This window comes from Chiloscyllium punctatum, chromosome 13 (genome assembly GCF_047496795.1).
Source record: "Chiloscyllium punctatum isolate Juve2018m chromosome 13, sChiPun1.3, whole genome shotgun sequence".
Lineage (NCBI taxonomy): Eukaryota > Metazoa > Chordata > Chondrichthyes > Orectolobiformes > Hemiscylliidae > Chiloscyllium > Chiloscyllium punctatum.
In genome coordinates, this window is record NC_092751.1 from 107,743,669 (window position 1) to 107,765,583 (window position 21,915).

General features: G+C 40.9%; 1 pseudogene; it reads left to right on the forward strand.

Moving 5' to 3' along the window:
• The first annotated feature begins 532 nt into the window (after positions 1-532).
• On the forward strand, positions 533-21,046 carry LOC140484528 (broad substrate specificity ATP-binding cassette transporter ABCG2-like; annotated as a pseudogene).
• Positions 21,047-21,915: the final 869 nt, after the last annotated feature.

The following is a 21,915-nucleotide window of genomic DNA, read 5'->3' on the forward strand; positions in this document are numbered from 1 at the left end:
CTTGTATGAATTTGTATCTTTTACATTTTCTTGGTTTTTGTGTCTTTTCTTCACACAGAGAGGGTGGGACAAAGGGAGAGATCTTAGAATCCCTACAGTGGAAACATGCCCTTTGGCCCAACAAGTCCACACCGACCCTCCAAAGAGTAACCCACCCTATTACTTGACATTTGCATGACTAATGCACCTAACTTACATATCCCTGAACACTATGGGCAATTTAGCATGGCCAATTCATCCAAGCTCCACATCTTTAGATTATGGGAAGAAACTGGAGCACCTGGAGGAAACCCACGCAAACATGGGGAGAATGTGCAAACTCCACACAGACAGTCGCCTGTGTCTGGAATTAAACTGTGTGCTGGTTCTGTGAGGCAGAAGTGATAACTACTGAGCCATTGTGTCAAGCAATGACAAGGAATTAAAACATTTTGGAAATAAATGCTTTTCGCATAACTATTGTTTGCTGCAATTACAAACCTACTGTCTATTAGAAAGATTTCGGCAGCAATTGTTTACCTCATTGCCAGTAATGAAGCTTGGAAACTATTATCACATGTTTAACTCTGCAACACAAGATAAGAATTTCACCTCTGCTCAGTTTGATTGTAAAAGGTAGAACAGATCTCTAAACGGAAACATCATGCAGGGCAGAAATTCAAAAAGCTCCAATTTGCACTCTCCTGGCCCAGTGCTGTCTTTTAATAACATCTGATATGTGGTGAATACAAAAAGGGCATTCTGCATCCGGGGAGAAGGAAGAGAAATCTTGTGCGGTGTCAGGTAAGGCCACCAGCTCTGGCTCCTTGCTTCATGAACATTAAAACTGAACCCAGGGTGAGGGAACGATGTCAGTATTTGTACACAAGTCTCCAAGTATTATTTCCATTGGAGTTAACCGTTGCTCATCCAAGTCGGTCCTTCTCAAAAGTCAATTGTTCTACCTCTAGTCTCTGTTTCCTCCTTTCATGGTAGTTGACTATTTATCTTTGGTTTAACTTGTGAAAAATACATGAGCAAACAATCCTGTGTTGACACAGTTTCTGTCTCAGAAACTATCCCAAGAGTTTGAATTCTAGTCTAACACTTCCTGTGTGATGGGTATTTTGCTGTTCTCCATTTGAGATCTATGCCAAATGCTTTCCTCACTTTAATTTGTCAGCCCTGGAAGGGGTACAATGCAGAATAACACCTGAACTTCAAGGGTTAAGTTATGAGGAGAGATTATACAAATTAGACCTGTTTTCTTTAAAATTTAGAAGGTTAAGAGGCGATCCAGTCAAAGTCACCAAGACGATCAGGGGAGAAGACAGAGTAGACAAAGGGAAACTATTTCCACTGGTTGGTGATTTTGAAACTAGGGGCCATCGTCTGAGAATTAGGGCCAGACAGTTAGAAAGCATTTCTGCACACAAAGGGTGGTAACGGTTTGGAATCCATTTCCACAAATGGCAGTTGATACTGGGTGGTGTTATTGTTAAATCTGAGATAGATTAATGTTTGTTAAACCAAGGGATATGGGACAAAGGCAGGTATATGCAGGAATGCCACAGATCAGCCATGATCTAATTGAATGGTGGGACAGACTTGAGGGGCTGAATAGCCTATTCCTGTTGCCACATCCCCTCATTCCTGACCTCTTACTTGCTGGAAACAGCCTGTTTCTACCTTCCCAGCCCCCATCCATTCAGAGTTCTAAACATTTCTTTTTGTAACACTGGGATATCTTACCAGCTGCCAGTGATCTTGCTTCATCCTCTCCACCATGTCTCCCATTCAGTGTGGTCTAACACTGCACACAGTCTCCCAGCTGAGATCTTAACAAGGTTTTACAGAGGGCCAGCATTTATGTCATTAGTTTATATTGCATATCTCCTGCGAATGAAAAATTAGAACTCCAAGAGTTTTTAAAAAAGATTTTAACCACCTTTAATGTCCCCAGAACCTGAACTCAAGTCCCCTTTCTGCTCCTCCACATCACAGTGCTAGACACTTTTCCTGGTGTAATTTCTATTGTCACATCTTTGCACAGCCACAACCACACTGCACACTGACGGACACCGAGTGCTATCTCACTCGTTGCTGCCACTCGACAACTTTTAAAGAACATCGACAGAGTTCATCAGAACTAGGAGCAACTGGAGGCCATTCAGTCCCTCGACCCTGCTCCGTCATTTAATACAATCATGGCTGATCTCATCTTGATATTTCATCTCCACTTTCCTGTTTGATCCCATAATCCTTCAGCCTGTTACTAATTAAAAATCTCTCTATCTCTTCCTTAAACTTACTCACTGATCCAGCACCACCGCATTCTGAGGGAGTGAATTCCACAGATTCATGACCCTTTAAGAGAAGTAATTCCTCCTCATTTCTGTCTTAAATCAGTTATCCCTTATCCTAAAATGATAATCTCTTGTTCCAAATTGTCCCACATGAGAAAATATTCTCCCTACATCTACTTTGCCAATCCCCTTCAGCATGTTACTTCCCTGGATTAGATCTCGTCTCATTGCACAGACAATATTGGTCTAACCCATTCAATCTCTCTTCATAAGACAGGCCCCTCATCTCTGGTGCTGATACTCCCTCCCTTTTTGATGTTAACAGCACAGGTTGACACCATTCTCTCTACATTTGTATTTGAATAGTGGAAAGGACCCAGAACTAAACACTGTGACTCTTATTTCCACTGAGATACTGCCCTTAACTCCTAACTTCGATTATTGCTTTCCTAATAACTTTTCAATTTAATTTTCTTACTTTGCCAGAATTTCACATCTGTTAGTCATATTGCAACCTTGACTTTCCTTGTCAAATAATTTCCAACAGTCCATGTGCATTATACCCACTTACTGTATCTGTCATCTCCTTAGGAAATGGCACAGAGGTTAGAAAGGTTACATTATAATGACTGGCTGTGTACACTGGTTTAGCATTCCCTCAGATATAGGAGATTAAGGGGGTATCTAACTGAGCTGTTAATGATTTGAAATGGCTCTGGTGGGTCTAGTCCTGAAAAAGTGGGCAGAATCTTAAAATTTAAACTCGGCTAGTCAAAACTGATTATGGGAAACAATTCTTCAAACAAAGAGACGTGGAAATCCGAAATTCTGCCAGTTACCTAGAGCTCAAGAGAAAATTCCAGAACTGAACTTATAAAATCTTTGCTGGGTAAGGATATTTAAGATTATAGAGTAAGGTGATTAAATGGAGTTAAACACAGGTCAGCCACGATCTCATTGAATAGTTGAAAGGATTAAAGGCAACAGAAGTATGGAACAAAATTGGGAACAGGATATTGAGTTGGATACAAAATAGAAATTGCTTGAAAAGCTCAGCAGGTCTGCCAGCATCTGTGGAGGGCAATCAGAGTGAACATTTCGGGTCGAGTGATCCTTCCTCAGAACAGTTTTGTTGAGTTGGATAATCAACAGTGATCTTACTGAATGGCTGGGTGGTCTACTCCTGTTTCTCCTTTTTATAGGGACTGACTGTGTGTCCTTTCTTTCAGTGGTGTGGTGAGACCCGGTATGAACGCTATCCTTGGTCCAACAGGGAGCAGCAAGACATCGTGAGTCATGAAAAAGAATCATAAAACACCGTGATTGTTCTAAACCAGCAGAACATTCCCAATAGGTTAAAGAATGTGTCTTCTTTTTATAGGCTTCTAGATGTTTTAGCAAACCAGAAGGATGCAAAAGGACTCAAATCGGGTCAAGTTCTACTGAATGTCCAACTCGTGAACTCAAACTTTCACCTCCAGTCTGTTTATGTTGTCCAGGTGAAATTTTCTCTGAAGTGTGCCACAAAGTTTAACTTCATGACTGTACAGTGTACTGGTGAAAATTCTCTCAGAGTTGAGATAGCACAAGAAAAGCCAATAGGAATCTGGTTTGAGTCTGTCTTTGTAAATGTTATCTAATTTGAACATTCTTAAAGTCTCCAGTAACTAATACCTGATGGATTGAGGCTAGGAATCCTGCAATGAGTAGCTCACCTCTTAGTTCCCCAAAGCCTTTCCACCATCTCTAAGGTTCATCCCAAGAGTGTGATAGATTGCTCCCCACTTGACTGGATGAGTGCAGCTCCAAGAATATTTAAAAAGCTTGACACCATCCAGGACAAAGCAGTCGTTTGATTGGCACCACATTCATAAGCATCCACTCCCACCACTGCTGACACTCAGTAGCTGATGCTCACGATCTACAACAGGCACATCAGAAATTCACCAAAGATCCTCAGACAGCACCTTCCAAACTCACAACCACTTCCATCTCAAAGGACAAGGGCAGTAAATAGATGGGAACACCACCCCCTGCAAGTTCCTCTCCAAACCGCATACCATCCTGACTTGAAAATATATCACTGTTCCTTCATTAATAATGGGTCAAAATCCTGGAACTCCCATTCTAACTGCGTTGTAGATGTTCCTACACTCCAAAGATTGCAGCGATTCCAGAAGCAGCTGTCCACCACCTTTTTCAGAGCAATTGGAACCGAGTAATAAACACTGGCCTGGCCAGTGATGCACTCATTCCCTGAAATGACATTTTAAAAAAAGACTCTGCATTTTTAGTGTTAATTTTCAGTATTAGCAAAGTTGAGTGAGAGTAACTATCATCAATCCCACATTATTCAGTGTCAGAGAGGTTAATTGGCAGTAATTAACACTAATCTCATTGTTAAAAGGGTTCTTGGTTTGATATTGCATCTTTCTTTTTCTCAAGTTTAATTTGTATCTGTTGCTTTATGGAACAAATTTATTTTTATTAAATCTTGGATGAATGGGCATCATTCAATGGGCCAGGATTTATCACCCTTCCCTAATTTCCCTGGGAAGGTGGTGGTAAAGCTGCATTTTGTGGGATGTAAGAACACTCATAGTGCTGTTGGAGATGGAGTTCCAAGATTTTAAACCAATGACAATGAAATAATTAGTGATGTTCCAGTGGTGTTCATAGCATTTTAATTGTGATAGTGATGGCAAGACATTGATTTCTGAAACAAACCATGGGGCTAGCAATCATTGGGACTTTTGTGTTCAATCACTTCTCTGATTGAACCAGGACATGGGTGAAGGGCTCCGGGGCAGAGGAAATGACCTGGGGGGGGGTGCAGTGAAAGAGAGAGACTCACTGAGATCCTTGTATAGAGAGGAGGAGAATTTCTTCAAGGTAGGCATCCTTGGAAGAGGCTTCGCAGTGGGGTTGAAATCAATTCGGAGAAAGTGAGGACTGCAGATATTGGAGATCAGAGTTGAGAGTGTGGTGCTGGAAAAGCACAGCAGGTCAGTTAGCATCTGAGGAGCAGCGGAATCGATGTTTCAGGCATAAGCCCTTCTGTGGAATGAACCTCTCCAGCATTTGTCATCCTCACTTTCTCCTTCCCTGAATGTGTTGTACTATTGCTGCATAAATAATGCTGAGTGGCATCAGCCTTGTCATTCATTTCTCGACGAAATCTGGTCCCAATTTGCCTGAACGGAATCAGCAGACTCAATCCAATGTAAATTAGGACTGTTATCAGGGGCACAAAAGGTTTTTGCTGGAAAAATTCAGCAGCTTTGCCAGCATCAGAGAAAACAGAGTTAACATTTCAGGTCTGGTGACCCTTCTTCAGAATTGATTGTAGCTGGGAGAAGGTTGGCGCAGGTGCTGAAGTTGGGGTGAGAGGAGGATTTGGGGGGGAGGAATAAATGATAGGTGGAGGTGGAGCCCAGAAAGAGAGAACAACAGTTGGGTAGCCTGGGAGAATGTTTAGTGGCTGATAATGGGTTGGTTGTGGTAGCAGCCCATGTGATGGCAATCCCTGTGTGGGGGTTGGGGTAAGGAAATGGGAGATGGTGCTCAAACTCTAAAATTGATATTGAGTCCTGAAGGCTGTCGGGTCCCTGAGCAGAAAATGAGATGCAGTTCTTCCAACTTGTGCTGAAGTTCGCTGGAGCACTGTCATAAGGCCAACACAGAGATGTTGACCAGGGAACACAATAGTGTGTTGAAATGGCAGGAAAAATTGGTGGCATAGGAGACAGTGAAGAAGGTTTTCTAAGATTACAAAGGGATCTTGACCAATTGGATCAATGAGCTGAAAGGTGGCAGATGGAGTTCAATCTGGATAAATGCAAAGAGAGGGGACCTAACTGAGGTGTACAAGATCATGAGAGGCGTAGATAGAGTTGATAGCCAGAGACTTTTTCCCAGGGCAGAAATTGTTAACACGAGGGGTCATAGTTTTAAACTGTTTGACGGAAAGTATAGAGGGGATGTTAGAGGCGGGTTCTTTACACAGAGAGTTGTGAGAGCATGGAATGCGTTGCCACCAGTAGTTGTGGAAGCGAGGTCATTGGGATATTTAAGAGACTGCTGGACATGCATATGGTCACAGAAATTTGAGAGTTCATACATTAGGTTTACCTCACATGAGGCTCAATGGTCGGCACAACATCGTGGGCTGAAGGGCCTGTTCTGTGCTGTACTGTTCTATGTTCTATGTTCTATGTATTACATTTTGGTATAGCAAACTGGGGTAGGACTTATACAATTAATGGTAGTAATTGGGCAGTATTGTAGAACAGAGGGACTTAGGGGTTCAGGAGCATAATTCTTGAAGTTTGTTTAAGATATAGAGAATGGCGGAGAAGGCATTTGGTACACTTGCCTTCATTGCTTAGTCCTTTGAGTATAAGAGTTGGGAAATCATGTTGAAGTTGTATGAGACATTGGCGAGACCTCTTCTGGAATTCTATGTCCAGTCTGGTCACTCAGATATTATTAAGTTGGAGAGGCTCAGAAGAGATTTATCAGGATGTTGCAGGATATGGAATGTTTGTGTTATAGAGAAAGGCTAGAGAGGCTGGGACTTTTTTCACTCGAGCATCGGAGGTTGAGAGGTGACCTTTTACAAGTTTATAAAACAATGAGGAGTATAGATAGAATTAATGGTCGTTGTCTTTTCTCTAGGATGGGGGATTTCACGTCTGGAGGCACCTTTCTAAGGGAAAATTGTTTACACAGAGGATGGTTTGCGTGCGGAATGAACTTTCTGAAGAAGTGATGGATGTGGGTACAATTACAATGTTTAAAAGAGATCTGGATAAGTACATGAATAGGAAAGATTTGGAGAGATATGGGCCAGGAGTAGGCAGGTGGGACTAGTTTAGTTTGAGATTATGTTCGGCATGGACTGGTTGGGCCAAAGGGTCTGTTTCTGTGCTGTTTATCTCTATGGCTGAAAGCTCAGGATAATCTTTGTCAACAGAGTGTAGGTGTTCTGCAAAGTCTGTGCTTCATTTCCCCAATTTCCATTTGTGTTTCTGATTTTCTATATATGCAGTTATTTGGTTTTCCTGCTATCAGGAAGTTTGTGCTCAAGGAATAGATACCTGGAGATTTCAGGAGCAAAACCTAAGAATAATTTAAAGAGCAGTTGGATACTTTAATAATGACAGAAAGGACAGGGGAGCTGAGAATGACCTTATTTATCCAAGACAATCTTGTAAATTAAGAGGATATTCCGATTTTAAAAATTGGACATGCAGTTTTTGAGTATCTTAAAGATGACAACTTTGTTCAATCTCAGGATGATATTCTGATGGGAACGCTGACTGTAAGGGAACATCTGGAGTTTTCAGCCAATCTTCAGCTGTCTCGAAGAAAGTATACATTTGAGGAGAAGCAAGAGAAAGTGAACAAAGTCATCCGTGAACTTGGCTTACAAGACTGTGCCAATACCAAGGTAGTTTTTATTTGGAACAGAACACGTAGGTAGAGGATATTCAGCCCGAGCTATATCCACGATCATCACCAGCATCTTCCTACAATATTTCAGCTTCACACTTTGACTCCAATCACCATGTCTGAAGAAATGTCATATTGGACTCTTTCCTCATGGACACTGCCAGATCTGCTGAGTTTCTCTTTTCTGTTTTTGTTTCAGATTTCCAGCGTCTGCAGTATTTCGCTTTTATTGTACATCCTTCTATTCCTTTCTCTATCATGTCTTTATTCAGCTTTGCTGTAATTATACCAGTACTACTTACCACAGTTATTTCACTTGAGAGTGAGTTCTACTCTTTTAACTAATCCTAGAACAAGTTATTGGTTTTGGTGAATCTGTAATTTGGTCCCTTTCAGTTACTCATTTTCCATTGGCTAGTATTGCAATCCAGATAGTTTTATTTCTGTTAATGGATTGATTCTTTAATCTGCTTCCTAACTCTTACCAACAGTAGTCAGTCTGACCAACACTGGTTCCCAGGCTCAGCGCAGACTGACTATTTAAGGTGAATGCTTGAGGGTCTTTTGTACAACAGAGAATCAATCTGCTCTCCTGACAGAGGCTTAAATCCCATTTTATAACACAGAATCAATTGCTTTGTTTCATTGTTTTAAGAATTAACTGCAAATTACTTTATATTTGAATATAGTGCAGTCATTAAGCCTGTTTTACAGAGGTGCTGCTGTTATTTGCTGTTCTCTCTTCTGGTTTTTTTTTGCAGTGATGGGTACTTATGCTACTATTAGATTACTTCAAGGTCACTGGTTGATGTTGAAGGTAAGCAGGTCTACAAGGATTGGGTTACTATGGAAAGTTACCAGAAGAGTAAGAGTGGGATGGGAATTGTAGTGGCTGAGGGTTAGAAATAGGATGGAGGTAAATTAAGAGAAATGGTCAGAGCATTCACTTGAATGTGAGCAATAACCTTGCACAGAGTTGAAGTGTGTACCAACTCGCTGCATCGGACTACATCGGACAAACAGGAAGACAGTTAACGATCCGTATACACGAACACCAACTAGCCACGAAACGACACGACCAGCTATCCTTAGTAGCCACACACGCAGATGACAAGCAACATGAATTCGACTGGGACAACACTACCATTATCGGACAAGCCAAACAGAGAACAGCCAGGGAATTCCTAGAGGCATGGCACTCATCCACAGATTCAATCAATAAGCACATCGACCTGGACCCAATATACCGACCACTGCAATGGACAGCTGGAACTGACAACCGGAAGCGGCAGAGACAGGCCACTATAAATGCCGGAGGAAACAGCACAGAAGCGCTTCACAGGAGGCTCCCAAGCACTGAGGATGTCACCTAGACAGGGGACGAAACGTTTGCAAGACAAATTCCCAGCTCGGCGAACAGAACCACAACAATAGGATTAGTAAAGTTAAAACAACAACAAAATACTGGAGAAATTCAGCAGGTCTGGCAGCATCTGCGGAGGGTGTACTGGTGAAGGGTCACTGGGCTTGAAATGTTAAGTCTCTCCACAGATGCTGCCAGACCCACTGAATTCTGTTTCAGACTTCCAGCATCTGCAGTTCTTCATTTACGTTAGTAAAGTCAAATCTTTGTTAATTGGTGCAGACACAAGGAGCTGAGTGGCCTCTTTCTGTCCTATAAACATCTATGAGTTTAAAAGGGCAGTTCTGCAAATGTGACTTAAATAAATGCAGAATTGTTTGTGGCATTAGCCATAATAGAGTGAATCTATTTCAGATCTTTCTGAATAATTAATTTAGCAACCTTGAAATATGATATAGAAATCAGAATAGTGACTGCGTTATCCAATAGCCTAAATACCACTGCAATCCATTGATTCTCATAACAAATCATCCTTAGACCTGAGCAGACTCACTTACTGCTAAATGAGGATTTCGGATTGCGATACTTAATACATTTCACTAAATAAGTGAAAGGCAGCAATCGATTAATCATTTTAAGTGGTCAGCAGCCTGACTATCTATTCTAGGAGACCAGCACCAAGCTCCCCAAATAGAACCAAAGCAAAAATCTTGAGGTAAAAACTGGTTTTCATAAAGTGGACTTGAGCCCCATCTCGATAAAATAATTATCTATCAATTCACTTTCACCCTATCACAGATTTTCTCTTTTGTTCCCACCCCACCCCTTTCCTTGCTTGTACTTCCCCTGTTTAAAACCTTTGGTGTCTGTTAATTTTTTAAAAGTTCTTAGCGAAAGGTTATTGACTTTAATCATTAATGCTGTTTTTTGCTCCAGGTGCTGTTGAGCATTTCCAATATTTTCTGTCATTTTGTTTTAGATTTTCAGTACTTGCAGAATCTTGCTTCTGTACTGATACTCATATTGGCTTTCCAGTCTGTACTGTTGCTGTATTAATATTGGTAAATTGTTCATCCATAGGGTATCAATGTGAGCCTTACAATAACCCCTCTGATTTCTTCTTGGATGTTATTAGTGAAGCATCATACCTTGAAACTCCAAATCCAGGTATCATCAATGATCAGACTTTATTAATGATTGTCTTTCAGTTGCATACGCAACTCCTTTCTGGTATCAGGTAGGTACAAATGCCTTTGTGTTTTTCTTGATAAGGATAATCATTAAATTCAACAGGTAATAGCTAACATTCAAGTCCAAATGTATTGGACACATTGTTGATAGGATTTCTCTTGCGCTCTGTGAGTCACAGCCAACATGTCACTGCAGTACAGCGGCGCAGTGGTGACAACTGCTCTCTACATTATTTTTTTTTGGTGGAGGTCTTTGTTGTCAAAGGTAGAGCTAGCCCAGCTATCTGGTGTTGATATCCCTCCTAAATGCCTCCTTCAGGGAGAGGTGGCTGCTAAACTATGGGATGTGCTCACTATTTTACAGAATTGCTCCTTCAGCAGGTAAGGAAGGAGAAATATTTGTCTGACCAGAATTGAACTGAGATTTGTTTTGGCAATGTTCAAGTATAGGCGAAGTATTTTCAATGCAGAATGCAAGAGTTTAAGAGTGGCTTGAAAATTTTGTACAGTGGGCAGTAACACTTCAGTCATCCCCAACCACTGCTTGTGTATATTTAGGGTGGTCAGTTCAGTTCTAAGATGGAGGTGACAGGTGACTGAGTGTTATGAACCAGGCCAGAGCACCAACCCCCCACCCAACTTCCCTGCAAAGCATGTAAAGAAAGTAGCCCAGACCCTAACTTTGCTAGTTGTTTTAAGCAGGTGTACTATGGATATTCCAGGAGGGATGCAACGGTCAAACCACTTCATTTTACACAAAACTGAATTGATTTACAAGATTAGCAAATGAAACACAAACAACAGAAAACAGAATGCCGAATAACTTAACCTCTCCGAAAACCCAACAGATCATCCCAACTTAATGATGCTGTTCCAATCAGCAACAATCCCATAAATATCCCTTGGTACAAAAGATAAAATCAAACACAGGGTCTTACGGGAGAGAGTACCAGCCTGGAGCTGCTCCTTTGAGTCCAGCAGCTTTTTCACAGTACTGTTAAAAACCAAACCAAACCAGAGAAACGCTGAGCTGGGAGAACCGGTCACTTACCTTTAATTGCACAAATACCGTTTCTTTAACTTGAAAGCCCTCTGCTTAAGGCAGTATCTGTTAGCTATTATCAAATTGGCCCTAAAACCCTTCAATCCCCAGACGTTTCAGAGGCTGTGGAGTTTACGACTTCTCTTAAAAAAACCCAACATAACCTTGTTAAAGGAGCAGCTTCGTCACATGAGGTCAAAGAGCTTTCCATCTAGGTAGTACTTAATATTTGTATTAATTGATGTTTTCAGATATATTTTATCCTATGTCTTATGATCTTTTGTATAGCCACTGTCAGGTGGATGGTACATTGCATGGGGGCTTTACCCACCGGCCTGTTTGTCATTGGTTTGGATTTTGAAGGCAGTTAGACAATAGACAATAGACAATAGATGCAGGAGTAGGCCATTCTGCCCTTCGAGCCTGCACCGCCATTCAATATGATCATGGCTGATCATTCCTAATCAGTATCCTGTTCCAGCCTTATCTCCATACCCCTTGACTCCACTATCTTTAAGAGCTCTATCCAATTATTTCTTAAATGAATCCAGAGACTGGGCCTCCACTGCCCTCTGGGGCAGAGCATTCCACAATGCTCTGTTTCATTTCTCCTTCAGGACTGTTAATGTGATGTCAGCATGAAGCAACTGTAACTTTGTGGTAAAAGTTTCTCAGACATCCAGATCTTTGAAACAAAATCCACAGTGTCCTGTGATGATTGAGTCAGATGCTCTGATCAAATCAATGAAGAGTTCCAGGTATTGGTCTTGACATGTTTTCTTTGAAGTTATCTTCAATCAACAACCAAACGAACATTAATGCCCCTCTTGAAGTCAGCGCTGCAAACACCTGCAAAATCAACTTTGATTTACCTGGATGGCCAAGGGCCCACTTCCTCAACTCTCCAGAAAACCAGCATTCAGGGAGAGGACAATGAAAGTGCTTCAAAGTCTCTCTTATTGAGGCACTGGCCTTAGCGATTGCTACCAATTGTTCATAATGGCAACAACTGGCCCATCAATGTGCATCCCATTTTGAAACATAATGTTCAAATGACAAAATACAACAGAAGCTGAGAAGATAAGGAAAGGAACCAGTTTCTGTTCTCTGGATCTGACTAAGGGTCAATAATTGGCTTGTTCAGTGCCAAGATATTCCATCACAGAAATCTGTGACCCTGAGTATATATCCTCCTCAAAACGAAGGATTGCCAATGACAACATGTAACAGATATTTGGAGAAGTACTTAGTTCAACCTGTGCTGCTCAAACTGATTATTGTACATTTATAATGTTTGTGATTACTTGATTCAATCTAGATTACCTACAGTGTGGTAGCAGGACCTTCGGCCCAACCAGTCCACACCCACCCTCTGAAGAGTAACCCACCCAGACCCATTTCCCTCTGACTAATGCACCTAACACTATGGACAATTTAGCATGGCCAATTCACCTGACCTGCACATCTTTGGACTGTGGAAGGAAATCGGAGCACCTGGAGGAAACCCATGCAGACACAGGAGAATGTGCAAACTCCACACAGACAGTCACCTGAGGCTGGAATCGAACCCAGGACCCTGGCGCTGTGAGGCAGCAGTGCTAACCACTGAGCCACTGTGTCACCCCAACTAAAGGCATCATCCCATAAAGTCAGTTAATTCCCCAAAGCTGCACAAACTAGTTTTTACCTTCACTTAGGCACTAGCCTGAGATTAACATCGACAATAACCATTACACCAGCAATTACATTTCAAAGTATTTTATTGCCTGTAAAGTGCTTTGGGAATATTTCAGTGTTATAAAAGTCTCACAGAAAAACAAGTCTTGTCTTTTTCTGAGGAGTTAGTGGTTTTTTGGGAGAGTTGTTAGCTATAGCCATGACTACTGTGAGAAGATTAGAATTCATGGTTTTGTGACAACTCCAATTCAGAAATTGAGATGAACTTTATTACCATTAGAATGTGGAATTCACCATTACAGAGAGTGGTTGAGCATAACTGTATTTCAGGGTCAGTTGGCTAAGCATGAGGGAGAAATGAAAGGAGTTTGGATAAAGTAATGTGGGTGGAGGCTTGTGTGAATCATAAGCACCAACAGGTACCAGCTGTTTCTGTGCTGAAGTATTGCTTATAACTGGATGCTGGGCTGAGATTGATATTGAGGAGTTTCCTGTTCACCCATTGACTTGTAGCAGTAACTGTGATTTCCAGTTTAATTGTGGAAATCAGCTCACCCTCCCTTTCAACCTAGAGATTGAAGATGGGTGACAGAGAAATTTCTATCTGTCACTCCCTATCTTTCTGAGGCACAGAGAGTGAGCAGTGTTCTCTCGGGACCAGTGTGTAATGCTCTGTTATAGTTTAAAATCTGAGACCAGGGATTTGCAGTCAAGAGTTGAGCCAGTTCTACAAGAACTGAGTTGGTGGTGCAGTGGTCATGTCACTGGATTAATAATCCAAACTAATATTACAAAGACATGGGGTCAAATATTACAAGGATGGCTGATGGAAATTAAAATAGATTGAAAAATCTGCAATTTAAAGCTAGTCTCAGTACAGGTGCCATGAAACGATAACTTAATTCTTTAAAAAAAAACATCTGTTTAATTTAGGACCTTTTTAGGGAAGGAAATCTGTCATTCTCACCTGGTCTGGCCTGAACTTGGCTCTGAAATGGCTGAGCAATTATCCACTTCCAAGGCAGTCAGGGCCAGGCAACAAACAAAAGAAGTTGTGTTTTTTTATTCACCTGAGGAAGGAGCAGCGCTCCGAAAACTTGTGATTTCACATAAATCTGTTGGACTATAATGTGGTGTCGAAAGTGTGGTGCTGGAAAAGCATAGCAGGTCAGGAAGCATCCGAGGAGCAGGAAAATCGACGTTTCGGACAAAAGCCCTTCCTATGGAATTCCTATGGAAGGACTTTTGCCCAAAACATTGATTTTCCTGCTCCTCAGATGCTGCCTGACCTGCTGTGCTTTACCAGCACCACATTCTCGACTCTAATCTCCAGCATCTGCAGTCCCCACTTTCACCTATAATCTGGTGTTGTATGACTTCTGACTTTATCCACCCCAGTCCAACACTGACACTTGTGTTTTTATTGATCTTCATAGAGGAGGAGCATGGAAATTGATTGTTGTCAATGTGGAAATTACATACTGATCATTCACATATATGTAAATAAACTAATGATCTTCAGAGAATATTTCCTCCCCCCAGCTATGTGAAAAAGTTTACCTGACAGGGTTCAGTAAGGGTTTTCTAATACAGTCTGTGAAGTGTGCTAACTAATTTCAATGTTTATATGTATTTAACAATCTATTATGCAGTCCAGGTAGTAGGAACCAAGAGTGCCACTTGTGGGAGTGACAATATATGACACCAAGAAGAATATTAATTGCAAACTAACATGATAAACAGGATTATTATTTTTACAAAAATAAAACTAAAGAACTGCAGATGCTGAAAATTAAAAACAAATTGCTGCAGAAATTTAGCAGGTCTGGCAACATTGTAGAGAAAGAAAATAGAGTGAATGTTTTGGGCTCAGGGACCATTCTTCAGAACTTGTTGAGAACAAATGCTGAAAAATGTGATGCTGGAAAAACACAGCAGGCCAGGCAGCATCTGAGGAGCAGGAGAATCGACGTTTCGGGCATAAGCCCTTCTTCAGGAATCAAATGCTGCTGAGTTTCTCCAGCAGTTTCTGTTTGTCATTGCTTGTACATTTTCTTGTTGAATTTAGTCACAGCATGCATTATTTCTTCTCATACTTTCAGCTATACATCATGTGTAACAGAATCATGAAAAACCTTTGCAGAAATCCTCAGACCTCAGTGGTTCAAGTGTTCAGGATGATAACCTTTGGAATCTTGAATGGGCTGATATATTATCAAATACCAGACACAATGCCAGAGGCTTTGCAGAACAGGTGGGAAAAAACAGGAAGCACTGTTACCAGAAGTTATCAGGTGTTTAGCATTCAATATTATGAATCATGGACTTTCTGATTGGGAAGCATTTTGGTATTTTAATTCTCTGTTCAACTCTATTCAGTTTTCATGTGTTGTATACCTATAGCTCATGGATAAAGCATTCCAGAGCAGTAATTTGTAGTCTTCCCCTCCACACCCACTCAGGAATGGGTGAGATGGACTGAGAGTGTGATTCAATCTTGTCTTTTGGAAACTGTCTATTCATTGCTCTGAGTTTCCTCTTAGTGAGTGAGAGATCATGAACTCAGCAGATAGTAGAGGTTCAAGATGGACTCTTTGGGCTGAATGGCCGTATATTGAACCATATTAACTCTGCAACCCCAGGTAGTGAACTGTAAGTGCAAAACAATGTTGTGAAGGAGATGGGCTGTGACTTAAATGTCAAGTTAATTACTTTTTGAGTCAGTTGTCAGCTGTCACAGTGACTCCACCATTCCATATTTACAACCTTTCCCAATGACAGAAGTGCAGCCAAGATCCAAATGGACCATATATATGAAACTGTGACACTGCAAAAACAAAATCCTGTCACCGTTGTAAGTCTGGGATTAAGAAAGGGGAAGAGTAGGAGGTCAGAGGAAGAATCTGTTATTCATGGAGAAGATACCTGGTCAAAGGTGGAGGTGGGAAGAGGTGCAGGGGTGAAGCTGATAGAAATCTCAACAACATAAAGCGTTGAAAATTCATTGAGGTGGAGGTTGTAAAGGAATGAAGATGGGGCATTGCCAAAGGATCGATTGTCCAGGGTCAGAGAGGGGGAGGTCTGGAGGGGATAGTGAAACCATAACAAGGAGGAGATTGAAAGAAGGGATGGAGTCACAGGAAAGTGAACAAAGCAGAAAAGGGACTTTAGTGTCCATTGTCCCAGCAACAGTTTATTGTATTGAAGTGATGTACTGCACTTGGTGTATACATTTACAGAAACTTCTCTATCAAAATGCTACCTGCTCCTAACTCTCTTGTACAATTTTGATTTCAGAATTGGCGCATTCTTCTTCTTGGTAAAAACAATAACTGCAGATGCTGGAAACCAAATTCTGGATTAGTGGTGCTGGAACAGCACAGCAGTTCAGGCAGCATCCAACGAGCAGCGAAATCGACGTTTCGGGCAAAAGCCCTTCATCAGGAAACCCTATCGTATTCTTCTTCTTGATAATCAGGTTTTTGGCAATCTTTCAGCTGTGGAAATCTTCATACAAGAAAAGGCACTCTTTTTGTAAGCAGCTAAGTGTTTTGATTTTGAATATTTAACAAATGAATTAAATGGGTTGGGGTGGTTACTGATTTAGAGTCTGCACCAACCTGTAAGAACCACCTGACCTTCAACATAGTCCCTTTGACCAGCACTTGGCCCATAGCCTTGAATGTGCCAAGTGCTCATCCAGGTACTTTTTCAAGGATGTGAGGCAATTCATCTCTACCATCCTCCCATGGAACACATCCCAGATCATCACCACCCTCTGGGTAAAAAGGTATTTCCTCACATTCACCCCCAAACCTTACTTTGAACTCACATCCCCTTGTAACTGACCTTTCAACTAAGATGGAGGAGCTGCTCCTTATCCATTCTGTCCAAGCCCCTCAATAACCTGTACACCTCAATCAGATTGCCCCACAGTCGTCTCTGCCCCAATGAAAATCACCTGAGCCCCTGGCCAATCTTTCCTCACAACTTATATGTTCCATCCCAGGCAGTATCCTGGTGAATCTCCTCCGCACCCCCTACAGTGCAATCACATCCCTGCCTCCTCAGGTCAGGATGTAAGTCTTACATCACATGGGCATGTAACTACTTAAAAAGAATAAACTAATGACAAACCACCTGGAGTCTGAAAGGACACTGGCAAATAAACAGCTGAGAAATAACCCCACTGCTCAAGGGGGCATAGCTTTAAATTAAGGGGGGGGTAGATATCGGACTGATGTTAGGGGTAGGTTCTTCACTCAGCGAGTCGTAAGTTCATGGAATGCCCTGCCAGTAGCAGTAGTGGACTCTCCCTCTTTATGGGTATTTAAGCGGGCATTGGATAGGTATATGGAGGATAGTGGGTTAGTGTAGGTTAGGTGGGCTTTGATCGGCGCAACATCGAGGGCCGAAGGGCCTGTACTGCGCTGTATTCTTCTATGTTCTATGTTCTATGTACCCTTCATATCACAGCACCATCACCTAGACTAGCTTCTTCTGTTTGTATTGTCCAATGATCTCACCATTCATTGAATCAAATTCATGCCTAGGGGATTGGACACAATGTTAGGTATATAGAGGAAAGCGGTGAAATCACTACGCATCAAGGCAGAGTGTCAGAGGGCACAAGGGAGACAACTAGGACTCTGTGAACCCCACTTGTGAAAATCCTTCTCTTAATTATTTTAGCATTCAATTTCAACCACGTCTTTCTCATAACTTGAGATATCAGTAATGTAGAAGTTTTTCATTCTAATTCTTTCACCAGACATGAAAAGGCAAGTGGCTATTATCGCACCTCAGTTTACTTCCTGTCCAAGATTCTGGCCGACTTGATTCCCAATCGCATTGTGCCTGTTCTCACCTTTGCAGCTGTCGCCTATTTTATGATGGGTAAGTGCTTTAGTAACTTCTGCATGTCATCAAAATAAGTGGTAGCCATGATGTGGAGGTGTCAGTGTTGGACTGGGGTGGACAAAGTCAGAAATCATACGACACCAGCTTATAGTCTAACAGGTTTATTTGAAATCACAAGCTTTCGGAGTGCTGATCATTTATCAGGTAATGTCACCTGATGAAGGAGCAGCACTCTGAAAGCTTGTGATTTCAAATAAACCTGTGGGACTATAACCTCATGTCGTATGATTTCTGACTTCATGAAAAAAAGTTATAATGAATAAGCACACAACTGTGCCTCAACATAACCATTAGACAGACAAACGTTATCACGGAGTGAAAAAGCACAAAAACAATTAGATTGTATCCTCACTTTTTAAAATATGGAATCAATATTTGAGTGGATTACACATATTACATGAAGAATGTTATAATATACCAAAACACTTTACAAATGATTGAATCATTCTGAAGTGGAGTCACTGTTATATAGATAAATAGTGTCCATTTTACACACAAGGCAACAAAGACAGCGAATGAATGAATGACTAGACAATAGTTTGTCATTAATATTGTCCCATGTACTTTCAACCTGAGTGCAATATCTCCAATACAGGACTGAAACAAGAAGCTGCATCTATTTTCTTGTTCTGCTTGACTCTCAGCCTCACCAGTTTGTCAGCAGTGAGTTTGGCCTTCTTTGTGAGTGCAAGTGTCAATACCTTTGCACTCGCCAATGCCCTGATCGCCATCCCATACGTCTTCATGATGGTAGGAGACTGCGATTACTCTATTTATTCTACCTTACAATGGCTCCTGGTACCCATTGCAAAGCTCTGAAGAATGCTTCATTTGCGTTTGTAGGTTTTTGGTGGATTTCTGGTGAACTTAAACAGAATGTTGCAGTGGCTTTCATGGTTGAAGTGGTTCAGTATATTCCGTTATGGACTGAATGTAAGATAAGCTTCTTCTAAAAACAACTTTAGAATGGGTACAATCTAGATCTAGATACTATAAAGACATTACGTTGGGTAATAGCATTGTTTGTGGGAACAGTAATGTACAGAACTGTCACGTGGTAAAATGGGGTGTTTTTCCCTTGATTCTGCAAAGCAGTTACAAATCTCAGTTCCAGAAGGCTCCAAATGGAGGATAAATATTTTTTCAGAGGCATTCTGAGGTAGCCGGAGTGATTTATCATTAGCTCTGTGCACAAATCACCTTTGAAATCAATAACAAAACAAGGATTAATTAAAGACTGAAAATATTGAGGCCTGTTGGGATTGACTTAACAATCAAACAACACCCTTTTCTCATGCAATTTAATTGTTGCTCCTTTTTGAAGTTTGGCATTTTTGGATCTGTATGGGTAAGTTAAAGATAAAAAGCTTTGGTAATATTTCTATTTTTCTTCAGCAATAATCAAAATATCAACACCCATCACTTTTGGTTTGGATGAACAGTAAAATTTAATTCTGCCCATCTTTCCACAGGCACTCATGATCAATGAACTAAAGGGACAGATATTTTATATTCACACAACAAAGTAAGTGCATTTATTTTTATCAGAAGTAATGTTTCTTCACTGTTCAAACAATCAATCACTGTGTTACCCAATATGCTAGCCAATTGAGAACTCCGTTGAGGCAAATGCATTTCTGATGAGAATAGAAAATGAACAATACATGCTATTGTTTGGAACACAATCTTAATAATCATATTCACTTGGCATGAGGTGTGAATATTTGGATTCTGAATGACGGTAGATCCTTAAGAAAATGATGATGTTTACATCTTGATTTTATTACACATGTCCATAAAGGATTTCTCCTCTCAAATAATACAAGCCTGGACTGAATGGTCTACTCCTGTTCCTAAATCCTTATGGGAGTTAAAATGGAATTGAGAGCACAACAATGTTCTTAATGAATGATGGAGCAGGCTCAAAGGACCAAATAGCATACTCCTGCTCCTAAGTCCTACGCTCCTATTTGGCCAAGATTATACTGCCAGGACGTTAACCTGGTGTTAATTTCTATTAGATACCACTATTTGATCAAATGGTTTCAAATTCGCTTCGGTTACAAATATGGCACAGCTTACCAAGACTTGTTCCATCAGAAAATGTGAACAGCACATTTACAGGAGACTTGACAATTTCTCCCAGTGTAACATCTTCAAGGCTTTGCATTCACCCCAACATCATTACAATGATCCATCTGCACTTGTTGTTATCCTTTTCAGCTACACATCTTTAACATAATATGCGTTGACACTGGAATATTATGCTGTGCTGACCATAGAATGAGATAAATGAAAGGCACTCTGGTTGAAAGGAAACTTGGTTACATTCATTGGAGATGATACCCAAGGGAGTGATTGTAGTTGGTTTTAGATTAGATTCGCTACACACTATGGAAACAGGCCCTTTGGCCCAACAAGTCAACACTGACCCCCCCAAAGAGTAACCCACCCAGACCCATTTCTCCACCTTCTAACTAATGCACCTGACACTATGGGCAATTTTGGATGGTCATTTCACCTTTGGATTGTTGGAGGAAATCGGAGCACCCGGAGGAAACGCACACAGACAGAGAGAATGTGCAGACTACACACAGACAGTCACCCAAGATGGAAATTGAACCTGAGACCCTGGTGCTGTGAGGCAGCTGTGCTAACCACTGAACCACTATGCCAACAATATAGGAAGTTAATCCAATATAACAGGTAATCCTAAAATTCAAAAAAATATTCAGTGAGGGATACCAATTTCATCTCAGATATGTATGCTATTGGGATATTGTCATTTGGAACACGTATTGATTTGGTCAATTTCTTGCAAGGAACAACAATGTTTGACTGATGAGTCCCTTTCCCTATACTATTTATTTTTAGAGTTCCTGGAGAAATGTACGTGATTGAACAAGGTATTGACTTCAGCACCTGGGGCTTCTGGCAAAATGAAGTTGCACTTCTGTGTATAATGGCAATATTCTTGTTTCTAGCTTTAATCTAACTTATAAGAGTTAACAAGGAGATGATTGTTAAGTTCTTGAAGAATATTTGGTTTACTTCATATTCTCACTACTCTGAGAAAACACATCATCAGCTGGTCATCTTACCATTTGAGAAATAACTTAACTCCAAACTTACTTTAATGCAAATGCTAACCGCTACTTAATTTTTCCCAATGCAACTGGACACCTATGATAGGTGATCATGTTTTCAGGGGATGGCAACAATTGCATGTATTTTGCAGTATTTTGATTGATTTGTTAACATTGACAGTATAGTCACAACAGATTTAATCCAATTCTATGTTGTAGCAATGTGTGCAGTCTCAAACTACCTTGGTTGCCCACTCTATTATATCTAACTCAAAGCAGTGCAAGGCAAGTAACTTACAATCATAAAGCGCAAACTTGTCTCATTAACCCTTTTCTGAATATCAACAATTTAACCAGTGGTCGGGTAGCCTTCCAAATGTCAACATGTGGAGCTGCTGCTTTAACTGAGGGCCATCATATAACCCCATACAATCAGCTTGACCTGTCCCAAAGTAGGCAATCACACTTGCTCTGTCACAGACATTATAGACAAAAATGTTTTGGAATACCATAGGCATTAATTTCATAAACAATACAATTTCTTCTTTGAAAAAAAAACATTCTTGGACATTGACAAAAGTGAAGACCCCCACCCCCACCCAGTGACGATGTATAAATGATGGCAAACTTTGTTTTCAGAGAAGGCAGAAGATCACTGGGTTACTTTGGAGAAGACCAAGAGTCAATTGGGGACATTCATTAAACTTTATAATTTGTCATGGTGAGATCAGTTTCCATAAATCGTAGGTTGTTCAACCATTCATTTTCATATTTTTAATTGACATGACTTACTACTTAATAAACATCAGGTGAGTGGGAGGAGTAATCAGTGCCAAATGAAGGAATTCAGTTCCATGACAGTGGAGCTGAAGGCAGTGTGTATTAAAATTTTGACAAT